Source organism: Uranotaenia lowii, chromosome 2 (assembly GCF_029784155.1).
Source record: "Uranotaenia lowii strain MFRU-FL chromosome 2, ASM2978415v1, whole genome shotgun sequence".
Taxonomy (NCBI): Eukaryota; Metazoa; Arthropoda; class Insecta; order Diptera; family Culicidae; genus Uranotaenia; species Uranotaenia lowii.
In genome coordinates, this window is record NC_073692.1 from 79,209,697 (window position 1) to 79,221,116 (window position 11,420).

General features: G+C 33.2%; 1 long non-coding RNA gene across 1 annotated transcript; it reads left to right on the plus strand.

The window, feature by feature from the left end:
* The first annotated feature begins 422 nt into the window (after positions 1 to 422).
* On the plus strand, positions 423 to 2,035 carry LOC129749957 (uncharacterized). The gene is made up of 3 exons (XR_008738228.1): positions 423 to 476; positions 540 to 869; positions 1,546 to 2,035. It is a non-coding gene; the product is annotated as an uncharacterized LOC129749957 (long non-coding RNA).
* Positions 2,036 to 11,420: the final 9,385 nt, after the last annotated feature.

Here is an 11,420-nt window from a genome sequence, read left to right on the forward strand (position 1 = left end):
AAAATAAAACAACTTGTAATTTCAAAAACATTTAATTTTAAGTTGATTCCTGTGAAAGTACTTGAAAAATCATTGGATGTAACAGCAAATGTCCTGTAACAAAAATGAGCATGACATTTCCCGTACTTTTACAGGTCAAAATCATTTATTTTTAAGTGAGCACATTTTACAGGCTGTTTTTAAAATACAGGACAGAAAAATTTAATTGAATCACGCATGTATCGAAAAAAAAATGAATTAGTAAAAAACTTGAAGTTAAAATTAAATTTGTTGAAAGTTTTTATCCAGTGATTAATTTGCGAAGAATAACTTCAGTTATTCAAAACAGTGAAATATTTCGAGTGCACGAAAAATGGAAAGCGAATTATTTCAAGTTGTCATTCTCTTTTTCTTTCTTTTTGTTGTCGTTTTTTTCAGTTTTGTTTACATCAACAATGGGAATTTGATTCGCAGAGTTGGTTTAGAATTTAGGAAAGGTAAGTAGAACTGATTTTATACGGAATCAATCTATCATAGAACAAATTTTAATTTTCTTAAAGGTTCGGAACGCGAAAGGAGAAAAAAATGCAAGTTAAGTCCCGCAGATAGCGAATAGAGGTGACTCGACGCTGTGTATGTCACCTGATGTGTTTCTCGAAAAGTGAGATTTGTTTCTCACGTCCATCAAACATCTGAATCCCATTTACATCTAAAATAACCATGCATTGCTACGGAATTGCACCCGATTCAGACGACTTTAAGCGTTCCCTGAAGGTCTTCGATAAAAGAAAACTCCCGGCGGGGATATGCTACTGGAAAACATTACACACCCAAAGACAACAAAATTTTGGCGCTTGATTGAACTGCTGCGATCGCTGCGATGTGAAATGGTAAGCAATCCAGTATCTTTAGTTGACATTCTATGAACATCTACCCCGAATTAGTTTTTGAATAGATATTTTTCTACTTATCGTGCTATACTTAAACAAGTCGGTATTGTTTTGGAAAATATTTGAGAAAATTTATTTTTTTCTATTTCGCTTTAAGATTGCCTTAAAACATAAGAAATTCATGTCCACAGTATCCATTGAATCACAATCAAATGCAATAACTGTCCAGTACGCCGAAAACATTAAGCATGACCATCGTAAGAATCGGTTACTTCAAAGTCAAAGTGCTACTGATGAGGGAGGATACCGGCCCTCCAATTAAGCGCTAATCGTAAACCAAACAAGCATTCGGAAAACATCGATGCCCAGGCGAAGATCTTGAACTTCCGACCGATTATAGCTGAAGTTGCACGGGGCTTCCGGGGCAAATACTGGTGGCACAAATGACGTTTTTGTTAGGCCACAGCTGATGTTATTACTCAAACGCTCAGCGTTCAGGTTCAGATCAAATGAGGAAAGCAAATAAGATTGTGCTGGTAAGTTTTACCTTAGAAGGTGTATTTTTTATAGGACAAGGATATTATTTAAAAATTTTTTTGCTCAGATTGTAGAAACCAATGATTAAATGATCATTACCTGAAGTTGTAATTTGATTTGTTTATTCTAACTTTTCCAGACTCCAATTATGTTTTGGGCTCAACGGCCGTTTATCGAAATCTATATGGATTTTATTATGCTCATCGACGTCTTGCGAAATCCGACAGATGACCGGAGAGCGATGATCGCTTCGAAATCGCCGACAGTAGCAGTATATAAAAGAAAACTTTCCAAGTAGTCCGGAAAAGGCTTACGTATGTGTGGAGGTGAGCAAGAAAAACATCGTAGATTGTCGTACGAAACCGCCGTGGACTTCGAAGAATCAGCGGCAATGAAAACCGGGTTTTAAATTCCTCCTCGGGAGTTCAGTTTTAGAAAATCTTGGATTCATATTTATAAGTTGAGTGATATCTTTCTGTTTTGAGTTCAATGTTAGCCAATTATAATAAAAACTGCAAAGAATTGAATTTTTCATTAATTTATTTCTAATTGGGAAAGAAAAAGCTCTAGAATTAAATTACGTGCATATTGTTTTACATGTAGCTTGGAATTACAGGTCACTTGTAATTACAGTCCGCTTGCAAATACAGGTCACTTTAATTTACAGGCCTGTAATTTTATATGGTCACTGAAAAATAATTGTCCTCGACCTGTAAAATAACGGTAAATGTCCTGCTCCTTTTTGTAACAGGACATTTACTGTAATTTTACAGAAAATAATTTTTGCTGTGTAGTATTGTGTAGTTTAAGGTTGATATCAATTTTAATTTTTAGTTATAGTGTAGTCATTAGGATCAACATGTGATCCGTTGATGTTTTAAACAATAAACAATAATCAATAAACAATAAACAATATTTTCGTACGTTTTGGTTCCGAAATTGATAATCCAAGTGAAAGTTTATTCTTTGTGATCAGATTTCGGATTGATTTATTTTTGTCACCAACCCCCTACCTCCCCCCACTCTCCCAAAAGGCAGTTTTTCTTACGGCTTTTAGATAAGTGTTATGAAAAATGATCAGATCCATCTCTGCTATAAAGTAGCAATATTTATCACGTTGATTTCAAACCTACATTAAGAAAACATGGCAACAACATAATATTTTTCCAATATTTCTGAATCATCACGCACTGGTCCGTTCCACCATGACCGGTAGTCGGCAGCAAGCAGATCACTTCCCGCTCTCCGAGTCTTTTTAAAAATAATTTTTTAATTTACCAACCGTATCAAAAGCAGTTAAATTTGAATTATTGCCATTTGACGGCCGACGCCGCCGCCGCCGTTTTGCTTCCAGCCAGCAGCAGGGTCACCATCTGACGACAACCGACAACCAGGCCGCGGATGATGATGATGGCCACGGCCGGCGATGATGTCGGTAATAATGAAAGTAAAGCGGGAAGTAAAACACCACGGGTACCTTTCCAGCTAAAATCCTAGTAATTCATTTATTGCCTGGCGCTCCCGCTCCCAGTAACTATGCGTAGCGACATAAATTTTGATGTGTCGTTTATGTTTATTTGGAGAAATTTCGTTTTTCTCTTTTTCCAGTGGAGGACCAAGTGGAAAATGATTCAACATTCTTCGCCCCAATAAATGGTAGGGAAATGCTTTACGACTTGAACGGTGGCCCTCTTCCGATAAGGATGATTTGTGCGATGGTTAACGTTAATGATACGCTCAATTCGAGGGTCATATTTTGAACAGAATCTTCAAGGCAGTCATTTATTGAATTTTTTAAGCCAAAGATATCGTTTCAGACATGAATTGAGTGCCTTTTGATAGTTTTTTATTGAAAATTTTTTTGGTTGTTTAAATATTTTAATGTATGCGCAAAATACCCAAAAATACTCGAAATTAAATATAAATTGAGAAATTTTTCTAGTCGGGGTACCCTTGAATTTTCAAAATTTTCCTCTCTTCTCAGAGACCCTTCTGCTACTTTCCTAAAATAGGGAACCAAAAAAGGAACTCACGTCCGAGTCTCATACAGCTGGGCAAACCAAGACTAGGTGGGTGGTCTTCCATAAGGAAGTGGCGCTTAAGCCACCCGCTAACGAAACGGAAGTGTGTCGGGGCTCTCGTTATTTCCTTTCCAGGTTATTGAAATTGCTGTTATAGTAAGAAATTTAAATTGCATTCAAATTTTCCATTAGGTAATCAATTTCCATTAGGCGCATCAGTAGCGTTGGACTTCTTCTGGCGATCTAACCATGTCTAACTTTCTGATTTTAGTTAATTTCAGTACTTTCCCGTTTGTAAAATGTTGATTTTTTTTCAAAAAAAGTTATTACAAAATGGTGGTAAACTTTAGACCTAACATTCAATAGATATTTTAGGTCGAAACACACATGGACCAAAGATTTATGACGTTATTGAATTTCCATGAAAATTTCTATAAAAAAATGGAGTCATTCTCAAATAACAAAATGAGAATGAAGCATAAAAATATAATTTTTGGATTGTATTGCTAGGTTTTTAAACTTATTTACAAGTTTTAACTTAAATTGTTCTGTCAATTAGCAACTCCAATCTTGCTCAAGTATTCACAATTTTGATATTAAATTCAGAAATTTAGCTATAGGTTTGCAACATTAAAGAAACAAAATTCATTTGAATTTAAATAAATTTATTGATAACTAAACGAGTCATTTGTAGCCAAAAATGGAAAAAGGGAGATTATCAATTTCGAATTAATACTGCCAAAAGATTAATCACACCTTTACCTTCAGCTGGTGTAGGTTTCAGATTAATAGAATTGAATCTTCATTTTTTCTCTTGATTTCATGGAATTTATAACTTTCAAAAGAAATATGATAAACGAACCATATGAATACTGAGATGGCAGCCTAGTTCTTCTTTCGAGCAAGAATCTTTTTATAATTTTCTATCCATCGAGAGAGAGGTTAATGATTTTTCTATTTAAAAGTAGTACAGAGTTGAAAAAGTCGAGATTTCAATAAATGATGAACCAGAATGATAGTTGTGTAAGTGTGCAATCATTCATAATTCTCTAGAATTTGACATTTAGTTCGGTTCCTTGACTGCCAAACTGGGTTGCAGGTAGGGTGATTTGCCAATCGTTGTCCCCTAACCCATTGTTGCACAGCATGACTTAAATTGTCAATATTTCAGCTGTTTTTCAACTTTTCCTCAAAAATAATACTGAATCATGTAATTTGGAATGTTTTCAGATGAAATGAGGCTTTTGTGAAATTTTCTGCTGGTAAGTGTGTATTTAACGACAGTTTCAATTTTTTTTGTTTTTTTCGCGCGGTTTTTGTGCTAATTGTTGACAAAAACCTTAACATTCCTTCTACGGCAAATAAGGTTTTACGTCAGAACAAAACATTTTTCGTATCAGTTTTCTAAACGAAATGCTTGTTGGACAATTTTAACACCATGATATTGGAAAAAAAATATGATTCATACTTAACCAGAAAATATGTTGGATCGTGCAACAATTGGTCCGCTCAATCTCCTCCTGCCCCATTGTTGTACATAATTCCGCTGCAAAATTTGTTTGGAAATTTCAAATTTATAAATTCGTATACCTCCAATAACTTCGTTTGGATGTTTTTACATAAAAAAATAGCAATAAAAATTTTGTAAGCGATTGATTAAGTGCTGAAGTATAACAACGTGTTTTGATTAGTATGGAGGATTGTACGGAAAAATCCAAATATTCATTCAAAAAGCATCAGAGATGTACTGAAAGTTCAAAAAACATAATTTGTATTTTTAAAATATTTCTTGGTTCTTGTAATACATTGCATGTGAATAAAAACTAAACCTGACTTTTACCCCAGAAATGATATCCGTTGTCATACGAAAAATTCAAAAAAGGTAAATATTTTTAAATTTAGTGTTTTGACAGCTTATTTCAAAGCTGGTTAACCAGATGAAAATAAGAATCGCAATATACTGCTTTGCATAGCCAATAAGTGTGATGATTTAAAACTTTCGCAAAAACATGTCATGAAATTATTGAAAGCTTCAGAAAGCAAATCCTGCAATTTTACTATACTTTTCAATGGATTACGATTTTTTATTTCGAGATTGTTATAACTTTTTTCATGAAATACTTTGCTTCTTCTCATGCTGGCAAACAATTTATCTTTGGAATGGGCAAAATCAATAATTTAAAACAAAATTCATTTCTAACTTATTTGAATTTCTTGTATATGCGAACAGTTCTTCTTGCATACACTCAATGTTGATTTTTAATAATTAATTCAATAATTCAAAGATACTTTATATATCCATAAGTTTATTTTTTCTACCGTCAAAACTTAAAAATGAAGTTTTGGAATTATTAAACTCGTTGAAAAACTTATGTTTGTATGAAAGTCGGGCAATTTGCATCGTCTGAAAAATGTCAAAGTCAACTCAACTGCATTGGCTTTGAAAGACTACTTTTTTATCAGATTTATTTTGAAATCCTTTATCCCGACCATTTAATCAACATTTTATGCAAAGAATTTAAAATCTGTTCTTAAAAAATCCGTTTCTCTAATTTCGTGACGACAAATCTAAAAGAATTTTATTCCATGTCAACAGCGATCCTCTTGATATTGTTATTAATATTGTCAGAATATTGTACAGGAGGAAAACTACGACCCTTAATCCCAAAAACTAGAAGTCGAAGGTTGGAAGACCCGAAATATTACTTATCCAACGTGCAATTTTCTCAGGAATTCAAATCTGCCGTCGAGTTGCCGTCACTGGAGACATCTATGTGAAGCTTTATTTGACCCTTATCATCCAGAAAAATAAACAGTCATAGCTTTGTGAAACTTAATTTGATCCAAAACAGTTTTTCAGCCGGAAAACTCTCGGGAATCATTTCTTTGTGATGTGATTGTTTCCTGAAGATTGATGAAATGCTACAGAGGTTACAATAATTACAAATAAACCCACTTATATGAAAAAGATATCTAAACTTTTCGAAAAAAAAATTCTTATACAAAATGTATAGCATGAGCATGAATCAGCCAAACGATCTGAAACTTTGGGCGTGGTTGTGTCCATTTTCAAGTTTTAAATTGAGATTCATTATGTAAAAATCGATCGACTTCCAAGTGATTCCTTAAACATTTGTTTTGTAAAATAGGATCTTCTTCATGAGGGTAAAAGGGGCAAAAAAGATCACGTTCTCTAATCTTTTCACCTGTTAATAGCCACTTAAAAATTAAGCATCAAATACCTTTTAGTTCATTCTATGGAATTTTAAAGACATAAAATTTTATGTTGGTGGGACATATAAAGAAAAAGGCTCAACACTGGGCAAATTAGGTTAAATAACACTCCACTCAAATGGCTTCGGATAAATTAAGAGGTGGATTTGAGTTTCTGAGAAAACTTCACGTGTGATAAATGCTATTGCAGACACTCAAACCGGCGGCTTTGTGTTGTTTAGGCCGAATTGGAATTGGAAAGTGCATTGGACGGTTTATATGGAAGACCCCTCCCCCCCCCCCCCTCATAAGGGGCCGTCTAAAAATTAGATTGCATTTGAACTAGAAGTTCTCATAATAAGCTTCCGTAACAAATATCAGCCTATTCGACTTCATGCTGACTTGTTTTTAAAATGTGCAACCATTGGAAAAAATCGGACAACATTATGCACGACACAAAATTTGCCTGTGCAACTATTGGGCACAGACAAGCTGTTTTAAATGATTTTTAAAATTTTTATGTCATGTTTTTCAAACACTTGAACTTTTGGGTCTTGTTGACCAATCCTGTATGAGTGCATCGACAAAAAAAATCGAGTGAATTTGGTTGAAATCACTAAAATACCGCATAAACACCAAAATCAAGTGCTTAGCTGTGCAACGATTGGCAAATCACCCTACCTAGATTTGTTTGTTAAACACAGACTTTCAACCCTTTCCAGATATTGGTCAGACAAAGATTTTGCCCTGATTTTTGCTCAGTGTGCCCAGATTTTACAGACTTTCAAAATTGATAATTTATATCAATATTCATCTCGCTTGTATTTATTGGTATTTCACCAGTCATAACTTTTTAGCTAGATCTGCATGGTTCCTGGTAGGAAACTGTGTTTTTAATGTAGTTCTGAACTCAAAAATAACCCGAATTCAAAACCACACACCCTACCACCTCCCACTCCCCCCCCCCCCCTCCACGAGCGAGCACCTGCATTGTCAAAATTTTTTTTGGTACCAAATGTACGATCTTCCTTGTGGACAGACATACACAGAGTTTGTTTTCAAATTGCCATGATTTTTTATCCTCAACACATGGCATCCCTGCAGCCAAAGGTCAGGTTTGTTATGGGCCCACAAAATCGTGTGCCCGTAATTCAATAACAACGAATAAGGATGCAATTACCCAGCTTATATCCCTTTGGTTATGAAGGATCTCAAATAAATGACAAAGTTTATGATTTACTAAAGGGTAATGAAGTTATGTCTATATTAAGCTATGTTTGGTTTTTTTTAAATTTTGCCTAATAAAAGAAACGTTTAAACGCTTCGTATTGAAATTATTGACAATTGGCAATTTCCATTTTATTATCCACTATTGAATTTATTAGTGTTTTAAATTTGAGATGGTACCAACGCAAAAGTTGAATCCTTTTTATTAAAATATGAACTTCACATAATAAAGATGTCATGATTTTACGAATCTCAATTCAGAGATTAACTTAGACTCGTCTTTCGCTCATAAAAACAGATCAATGTCAGAAACTGACTTTATTTTGTTTGTTTGCCTAGTGTTGCCAACATAGCAAATGTTGCAATATAAATTTATTTTATTTTATTTATCTTTAGTGTTGCCGAATACAACTATTATTTTATTTCATTTTTAATTAATTAAGATTTATTTTCATTTCTCAATTTAAACTTCTTACGCGTTGACTTTTGTTTTTTTTTTTCCTCTAAAACAACATTTTATTTACCAAATATCCTTAATTTTTATTCCATATTCCACATCTTTACTCTCCATACTTCAAATTTTATTTAATTTCTGCTTCTCCTTCATCTGATCTCTACATTCCTTCTCAATTCTATTCTCAATAGAATCTTTAATTTACAGACTTTAGTTTTTCTAAAATACAACATTTTATATCCCCAATATCCCTTATCTCAATTCTACATTTTAGTCTCTGCAAAAGCTTTTCAAATCTTAATTTTTTTTTCTGCATATTTTATGCATATCATGCATAAATATACTTCACAAAAGCCTTCCCAATTTGTGCTTTTCCTATCGCTCTACTTTTCTTAAGCAAAGCCGGAACAATCCGTAAAAACATTTTTAGAAATAATTTCTCAAACTGTGCTTTTTTTGTCACTCTGTCTCTGTTTATCAGAGTTGGAATAATTGTATAGTATTCTTAGAAACAGCCTTCTCAACCAGGAGGCTAAATCTAAACAAACAATCAGCAGCAGTAGCCTTAAAAATCCAAATCAAAATAAGAATCAGAAACAGCAGCCATTAAATCTGCACTTTTTAAGCCAATCCTGCCTTTTTCCACCAGAAGGCCAAACCAAAACAAATAATCAGCAACAACAGCCTTAAAAATCTGTACTTCCTCAGCCAATTCCCTTTTTTTTTCCACCGGAAGGCCAAATCGAAGCAAACAATCAACAAAAGCAGCCTTAAAAATCTGCGCTTCCAAAGCCGATTCCATCTTTTTCCACCGAAAGGCCAAATCAAAGCAAACAATCAGCAAAAGCAGCCTGAAAATCTGCGCTTCCAAATCCATTCCATTTTTTTCACCGGATGGAAAATCATAATAAACAATCATCCACAACAGTCCTGAAAAACAGCGCTTCCAAAGCCATTCCGTATGTTTCCACCGAAAGGCCAAATCATATCAAACAACCAGCAGCAACAGCCTTAAAAATCTGCGCTTCTTAGGCCTATTCCATCCTTTTCCATCGGTAGGCCTAATTAAAATGAACAATCAGTTAAAGCTGCCTGAAAATCTGCGCTTCCAAACCCATTCCGTGTGTTTCCACCGGAAAACCAAACCATAAAAAACACAACAGAGCAATTCCGTCTTATTCCACCGGATAGCCAACTCCAAACAAACATCATTAGCAGCAGCCTTGAAAATCTGCGCTTTCCAAGCCAATTCCTTTTTATTCCACCGGAAGGCCAAACCCAAACAAATAATCAGTAGCAGCAGCCTTAAAAATCTGGTCTTCTATAGCCAATTCCGTTTTATTCCACCGGAAGGCCAAATTAAAACTATCAGATCAATCTGCGCTTCTAAATTCACTTCCGTCTTATTCCACCAGAAAGCCAAATCAAACTAATCGGCAGCCCTGCAAAAAAATACCAATTTACGAGTAATAGCTGGCATTGGTAGTTTTTTTTTTGCGTTACAAACATTACATTTCTAGATACCATGAATGGCATTTTAAATATTTGAAAAATAACTGTTACGCTTCTTCAAAAAGATTTCATTCTGGAGTCTTCGAAAATCAAGTTGCGAATTAGTTTTACATCTGTAATATTAATTGTATGGCAACTGGAAAAGAAATCAATTTTTTGTAAATCTTTATTTGAAACGGCTCATACCTTCAGGTTTGAAGGAGCCAATATTTTGCTTAGCTAAACATTTTTATTTTAAAGAGAAAGAAGATAGGAATGGGAAATTTGAAAATAAAAAGAATTCTAGACGCAGATCGATAGCTTTTATAAAAGGAAAAAAAAAATTAATGATGATGTGAAATCAAATTCCACACAAGCCTCTTTTTTGTGGAAAAAGCTTCAGAAACTCATATCACAAATTGTTTGTACTTTCTTCAATTTTACAGCTAAACGATTTAGCATTTTTTTATTTCTAAACATCCTGAAGAATCTAAGAAAGATAAGTTTTGATTATCAGTCTGGAATCAGCCTTAAGCGCTGGACTCGGACTTCATTAGTCAAGACTTCATCTTGAACTTCGAACTGTTTATTTATAAATAAGAACAAAACAAAAATCAATGCAACCTCAACTAAAGCTTTTGGAACGCCCCTCAAAAGTTAATAAACCTACACTAAAAAGCGATTATCCATTTTTTTATTTTTCTTTATTTAATGAAGGATCTTGATTTTGCTTAGATTTTCCAATTTCGGTGATTAAATTGTAAATAAAAATTTAATTCAAAACTTTTGGAAATTTAAATGAAAAAAATATTACTATTTCTGACAAAATAAAAAGGGTGTTTTAAAGTTTTAAATATCAAGATGTTCATATATTTAACAACTTTAACCAAACTTTCTGCTTTCAAAATATCTTAAATTCATTTTGGTATAAAATTTCATTGAAATTTCGCAAAACTCCTGAATATTCATAGAACTTGAAAAAATCGGGAAAAAAGCTTTGATATTTTGTCTTAGAAAGAAAGTGAGTCCTGTTCATCGAGAAAGAAGATCTTCGATTTATAATCTTTATTTTCGAAATTTGAATCATTTGAAATTTTTATTAAAAAAATATGTAAAAATTTATTAATTGAATTTTAAATTTTTATCATTTGAAAGATAGCCTTGAAATTCAGAAATAAGAGGTAAAAGACTAAAATTTAATGTATATTTGGATTCACGTTAAAATCCGTCAAAATCAGCTCTCAACCAGTCTTGCATCTCAGAAAATTGAGTATTCTATCTTAGAAATCATTTAGAAAAAAAATGGAAATACCTAATGCTAAAACAAAACAGTTTAAAGATTTTGAATTCAACCATGGCATACTGTAGCTGAATTAAAAAAAGAAAAACTAATTTGATACTTTTTGACACGAGCGGTTTAAACTTATTTCTTTCGGTCTAGATTAAATAAAGTTAAAAGTCTTGTATGAGAGCTTGAAACTCCTGTGCAAATCAATGTTGAATTTCAAGAGCTCAAAACATCAGTATAACAATTCATAATTTTTTAAAGAAATAAATTTACTTGTAGAAATATAAATTTCCATCCGTTATTCACATTAAATAATGAAT